The 7,154-nt window shown below is 31.9% G+C and overlaps 1 long non-coding RNA gene across 7 annotated transcripts; it reads right to left on the bottom strand.

Annotated features, from left to right (window-relative positions):
• Positions 1-1,160: 1,160 nt before the first annotated feature.
• LOC145589499 (uncharacterized) lies at positions 1,161-6,942 on the bottom strand. 7 transcript variants are annotated; one of them, XR_014101692.1, is made up of 8 exons: positions 6,785-6,929; positions 6,250-6,366; positions 5,325-5,455; positions 3,856-4,655; positions 2,624-3,015; positions 2,255-2,497; positions 1,693-1,916; positions 1,161-1,407 (listed from the first exon to the last, which is right to left on the bottom strand). It is a non-coding gene; the product is annotated as an uncharacterized LOC145589499 (long non-coding RNA). The 7 variants fall into 7 exon arrangements; XR_014101694.1 differs by having other exon boundaries at positions 2,329-2,497; XR_014101689.1 differs by having other exon boundaries at positions 1,693-2,497; positions 3,856-4,119; positions 4,590-4,655.
• Between the last annotated feature and the right edge of the window lie 212 nt (positions 6,943-7,154).

The raw sequence follows: 7,154 nt of genomic DNA, 5'->3' as shown, positions 1-7,154 counted from the left end.
ATCTCTCCAAAGCCAATTGACCCTATTTTCATAAATGATTTTTCTCAAGTGACTAGGGTTTTCTGGCCATCTGTTACCGTAACTCTACTACCCCTATATGAGAGAATGAGCTTTAAACAGAAATATTGGAATTTATTAGATCTGATTGAACTTATTAGAGTTTATTAGAACTAATTAGGCCTTATTTAACTTATTAAAACTCATTAGACCAAATTAAACTTATTAGAGCTTATTGAAACTTGTATAAACTTGTTAAACTTGAAACATATTTTTTTTTTTAAGGTGAAGAGAACACGCCCTAATAACTTTTTTTAAGCTAATTTCGTTTTTATACGCTAATCGCCCTAACTTTCTTAGTGATGGATCTTTCTTAAGTGGTCTCTCTCAAGTATGGTTTCTTTCTCTCCCTCTTCTAGGCTAATTGCCCTAAGTTTCTCCCATAAACTAATTGCCCTGATTTTCTTAACTTATCTTACTTTTCTTTAGTGATCTTTCTTCTCAAGTGATATTTCTTCTTATGTGATAGTTTTTAAGTGATCTCTCTTTCTTTTTAGCATTTTAGTAATTAATTTCCTAAGCTAAATTTTCTTATTTTCATTTTCATAAGTAATTTAAGAAAAAGTAAAGGCTTGTTCTCTTCAGCTTAATGTCAGTTCAGTTCAATTCAACTCCAATCAGTTCAGTTCTTAATTTCCTTCTCTCATAAAATATTCATTGTACTTCAGCTCCAATTAGTTCAGTTCAATTTAGTTCGGTACAGCTTAGTTTAGTAAATCAGAACATGCCATAATAAGCTTAAGTGGTTCGATGAGCCTTTTCAAGCTAATTACTCTGATTTTCTTAAGTGATCTCTCTCTACAACAAGCCAACAATAATTAATTTAATTGTATTTTCAAATTAAAAAATTAATAAAGAATACCAAATTAAAAATTACCACAAGATATAAATATATAAGCTTGTAAAAGAACACTTTTGCCTTCTTTCTACAATGTAATTTTACATGATCACTTTAGTAAAATCACTTCTAACAAAACTATACTTAAAATGATACTTCTATTAGTACTGAAAAATCCATAATCAATCAAAGAAAAAATAAAAATAGAAGCAAGTTGTGGTGCTTTGAATTGAACGGGAAATGTTAGCAATGCAAAGTGCAAAGATAAAGTTTAGAATTTTAGACTGTATTAAAGTTTAGAATTTTAGACTGCATCTAATGTGAGTGATCGAATAATCACAATATCTTCATCCTTGTTATACATATATCTGGTTGATGTTATGTTATTCTTATTCTTGTGCTTTCTGTTCCGTTTCTTCATAAAAAAAGGTTTAGAGGAATGAGGTAATTTAACAAAGAAAAAGTGCCAGTCTAGAGAGTCTTCCCTCATGTTCTTGAATTGATCTGCAAGACTGGAACCATAGGACAATAAATAAATAAAAAATAAAATAAAATAAAATAAGTAAAGGTTTAGAGGAAAAAACTGGAAATATATACTGCTCTAAAGTTGCAAATAATTAAAAATCAAAAGTAGTATATACTCTTCTAAAGGCAGAAATAAACTTATTCAAAAGAGTATAGAATATAGATTGGATCTATTAATACTCAAATAAGTTAGAATGAAAAATTAGATTATAAGTGAAATTCCAATTATAACCTTAAAGTAAAATAAAAATTAGTAGGAAATTATTGCTTACAATTTTCGAAAAAAATCACGACAGAGATGGCATATTTGTGTTGATGAGCCGCTCTACTAAAGGATAATTCTAATTAATCCCTAAAATGAAATCATATTCCCAAAAATAAAAGTTATTGTTAAATCCCAAAGACAATGGGGTATTATTTGAGTTCTAGAATACCGATGTTATGAAGCTTGCTCGTGCTCATCTTGAAACAAAGCAGATTTCCGAGCGAGATTTTCCTAATTTGCAAACAAGAGAACAAGAGTTAAAATCCAGAATAATACTCGTAAAAAACATATAAGGAATCAAATACTTAAAAAAAGAAGCCACACTTTCATCGAGCTGTGCATTCGAGAATCAATGCATGATAAAGATAAAAAAATACTACGAGTACTTGTATATAGCAACATAAATAGGGAGGAGATAAGAATGGAGTAGTTTACTCTTTAAGGGGAAGGAAGAAATTAAGGGAAAGAATATAACAAAAAAAAAAAAAAAAAAACCATCAATGTACAATTACTTGTCAATACTGATATAGTAACGAATACTTAAATAAAACTTATACGAAGTACGTAACCTTAAACGATAGTTAATATCGTAGGCAAACTAAAGAAATTGTGTGGAACAGGACTGTGTGTTTAACCGTTTTACCAAGATAAGACTCAGCAGTCTCCTTCATCTTTTGCAAGATCATAGCACTGATTTCCTCAGGGCTAAACACTTTAACACATCCTTAAGTTTCACCTGAATATAAGGCTTCCCTTCTCTATTAACAACCTTGTAAGTTAAGGCAACATTTTGAACCACAGGATCATCAAACCTACATCAATTACCAAAAATAGTAAGTCCTATTTTTGTTACATACCATATGTCCAAAATAAATCGTTACATAACTGGTTTAAATTATACCATCAACATGACAATTAATTCCGAATATATGACTTACTTTCTACTAATAAGACGCTTAACATCGAAAACGGTTCGATCCAGGTTAAGGGATGCTTGATTCTTAGCCGCTTCTCCGATTAATCGTTCAGTGTCAGTGAAAGCCACCCAAGAAGGGGTGATTCTGTTACCTTGATCATTGGCTATGGTATGTCCAGTTTATATGTCCAGTTCTTCCTGCCTCGGCATTTAGACTGTAGTTTGGAAAAAAAAAATTCAAAGCTGCCACCAATGAAAGCCACACCCAAATTATCATGATTGCCTCTAAGATCATAGAAGATGCTCTTGTCAAGTCAACTCTACTCTTCTTGACTACTTCTATCATCACATCTCAGTATTCCACTCACTCTTGCTCATTCTGTTTTGTGGTTAAGAGACCTTTGTTCTTCCCATCTATTGAATAAGAAAACAATATATATAAAGCTTAAGGTTTACAGATATTCTAGCTTGCCTAAGGTATCACAAAAGATATTTAATAATTAGAACAAATAGCGATTACCATTTACCAAAATGACCCAAGATTCACAAGCACAAAAGATTAGTAGATTACTACCAAATAAAATACATAAAACCTCGGCCCAAAACCACAACCAACCACATGCCGGTAGATTTACAAAGCTAGTGAATGCATCTATTCAACCTATAAGCTATAGTCTATTATATCTTCATCAAATTACACAAATTAAGAAAGTAACCATCACTCATAAATTTTTCCACAATAATAATGAAATTTTTATACCAAACAAAACTATGTCAAATTTTATTTAAAAATGTCTAGCACTCACTGCATCAGTTCTGTTAGACAAAATTCTACAACCAACCAGAGCAACCTTTGATCCACTATCCCAAAAACATGATTTCATTACATAAGCCTTTTGAACTTCTATAGCAATTGGAAAAAGGCAAGTGAATCTGGCCAAGAGAGAACAATTAGGAATCTTGCATTATTATCACTGATGAAAGATGAGGTGATGCAACATATCTTGCAAAAGCCCATTCTTGCTTGCTCAGAATGGTGTTATCTAAGTTTATTCTATCTTACAACTAACCATGTAAGCTGGTCTCAAAGGGGTTAGCACACTAAACTATAATCAAATGCATCATAAGATTGCCATAAAAACATAGCGCCATAGCAAGCTTTTTTGTTTGGCCCCTCCAAACCCACGAAAAAACATAATAGTAACAGGTCCAACACAATTAGAGTCATGAGATAGCAGTTAACATGGAACTTACATGGAATATAATCAATGGAAGAGACCTTTCCAGCATAGGCCCAACCAGATAATGCAAGGGCCAACTTTCATTTCTTAAAACTGCTTACTTCTCCACCAACCCAGAAGCTTCCTTTACTCACTCTGTTTGCTGAAATGTCTCAAGGCAGCAGCCCTAAAATGCTTCACAAAATGGATTGAGCAGTTTGCATTCCAAAAACTTTATTGGAAAAAAAAAACTTTTGATTGTTTGTCATCTTTAAGTGCAGCCTATAGAGGTTGAGCTCTTCATAAATATCCATATGAGAAAAGAAACCACAAATACAGAATTAAGTTAATATGTGAGGGGGCTATAACATAAGGAAATCAATTAATGAAAACTGAAATATTTCAGAGTAATAACCAGTAAAAATTAAACAAAACCCAGTGAATAAAGCATTATAGAAACATAGAAAAATAAGCACATAAACCAAAATCTAATCCCACAAATCATATCAAGAATCATAATTTAGCACCCACAACGGTCAAATAATCACCAAATTATGAAACAATCACCCAGAAATATTATTTGTATAGTTTAGCTTTTTCCTGTATACAATCAGAGTTGGGAAATACAACTATCTCCTAATTTTTTTCCTCTTTCCTAACCATATTATCCAGGGATCAAATTCAGAATTTCAAACTAAATTTGACGGGTGCATAGCACATATCAACTTATTAACAAAAAATAACAATCGGAGAATGATTGAAATTAACCTTCTATAAGAAACAAATTGGATAAAGGCATCAGCGGTGGGATGTTCAGCAGAAGCTGCCTCAATGCTGCCAAAAAAAAAAAAGGAAAACCAAATGAGCAAACAAAGATAAAGGAATTTTGTTCATCCATTTAGACCAACAAAAGTCACAATGTTAGATACTGAAAATACAGCAACATTAATTGAAAATGATAGTATAAACCATGCTATTTCACAAACTAATACTATCAAATCAAGGAGCCAAAAAATGAATAATAGACAAAGTTCCTTAAGTTTTGGAGAAAACAATGACTGATACCCATTTGATGCTACTAATGATTTCATCAACCGATATAATCCTCATTCTAAGTTTGAGAATTTAATCACTGAAAAAAGTCCATATCCATGAAATATCCTACCATATATTCTATACTTCAATAACTTCAGTCCAAAATCTTTGATTCTAGTGGGACAACTAAATTCAGATTCAAGTTGCAAAGTAGGCTGAAAGTACATAATTAAACTGCAAAATACGTAGCGGTTATGTTCCTACAATGATCTAAGCTTACTAATGTCAGATATGTTAAATGTTCTATATTATCTAACAACAATAAGGAGCAAGGAAAACAGCAAGGGACTAATCTTACAAACAGCCATATTACCGAAAATAAAAGGATAACAATTATTAAAACCAAACAAATTGTTGAAAGGAAATTGACCCCCCTCTCCCCCGAACCACTCAAAGAAATAAACCCACCTTGTAATGTGGACTGTACATGGCCACCATTTTCTGCATAACGTGAACTGGTAGCAGCATTAAAATCAGGAGTCACAGGTCCAAAATTTCCTCTTGATTGTCCGCCTTGAGCATGGTTAACCTTCTTGTAACTGATCATAATTGAAGGGAAAAAGAAAATTCAGTAACATAATACCCCCCTTCAATGAATCAGTTCTCTCAAATTAGAGAGAAACAAATAATCATTTCATCCCATTCCCTCAACGCAATCATTCTCCTTATTCTTTAAATATTCTCGTATACATTCATTTATTGTGCTGTTAAAAATAAAAAATTCTAATCAACCCATCAATTTCTCACAAGACAAAAGCAATTTAATATGGCTATCAATTCATTAATTCCCAAATACAAAAGAAAATTCAATCATCAATATATCTCCATTCCCTCTGAATATCTCTATTTCTCTTTCTTTTTTTTTTTTTTTTTAAGTCTAACTATGCTATGACAAACCCAAATCCTAATCGATACATCGGTATTTCTCAAGTGTCACAATAAATAATAACATAAATGATAAAAACACCCTTCAAGAAGATTTTCAATCAATCAATTCTCTCAAAATAAGTAAAAATACAAACATCAATCATCTACCATTTGGGTTTTATGAGGTAATGACAAATGCAAGAAAAATAGAACTAACAATTACTATCATATAAGATCATACTACCATAATAATATCAAATCATTTCACGGACATAGATACCCAGATGAATGAAAAGGGAGAAATATCCTCAATAGTTTGATTTTCAATCAAATTTGAGAAAATTAATTAAGAAAAGTAACCAGAAAAACATAGCACAAAAAGGATTCGTGGTTTTCTACGAAAATTAAAGCTATATCCTAGATTGTCCAAAGATATTGGTGATTATAAAAAGGATAAACACCTTACCTCAAGAAGCTGGTTTAATGGAGGAGATTAAGCTCATAGCACGCTGCAAGCCTTCAATGAAGAGCTTAGATAAATAGAAACTGAATCAATGGAGAATTCAGAGAGCGTGCTTCAAGCCTTCAATGGAGTAGAGAGAAATTAATCCCAAATTACACAAAGACAACGCCTTATCTTACATTTTTGAGTACATTAGGGTTTATAGGATAACTATTACGAATCTAAGAAAATTGAATATACAAACTCAATTAATAAACAATAAACCCTAGAAATAGCCCAAATTAATCAATAGTTCAATTATTCACATTGGAAGAACCCTAAATTGAGTATATTGTAAAATTAAATTGAAAATTAATACGAAATTTTGATTGTAATGGGGACGAAATTAGGGACTGAAATGGGGTAAACTTGCAAACAAATTGAAATATTTACTCACCTAAATCGTCAATATCCCAAATCCCAACTAAGTAAAACCAAAAAAACAGAAAAATCAAAAGAATTTTAAAACCCTAGAAATAGTTAATTTCAAAGACAATACCCTTGAGAAGAATCTGAGGCTGAACCTGAGTCGAAGGAAGAGGCAGAGGACGTTAGTTGGCTCCATTGCAATAAGGAGAAAAAAGATGAGAGATACTGAGAAAGTGAGAAGTGTGGAGGAGAGAGAAAGAGTGTGTAGAAAGGAAAACCAAAAACCCATGTGCACATGTAAAATATTTGGAGGGTGAATCAGGGAACACACTGTAGATAAGGAAATGCAAACACAAATCTAGGGGTAATATAGGTAGAACACTATTCATAAGGAGTTTCATTTTTTTGAGTGTCTTGGTGCTTTTATAGGTTATAAGGATTTGTTTTATTTTATTTTATTTCCGAATCTCCCTCGTGTTTCGTTGATTGTGTAGGTGATT

This window comes from Chenopodium album, chromosome 17 (assembly GCF_948465745.1).
Source record: "Chenopodium album chromosome 17, dcCheAlbu1.1, whole genome shotgun sequence".
Lineage (NCBI taxonomy): Eukaryota > Viridiplantae > Streptophyta > Magnoliopsida > Caryophyllales > Amaranthaceae > Chenopodium > Chenopodium album.
This window is presented reverse-complemented; position numbering and strand designations above follow the sequence as displayed.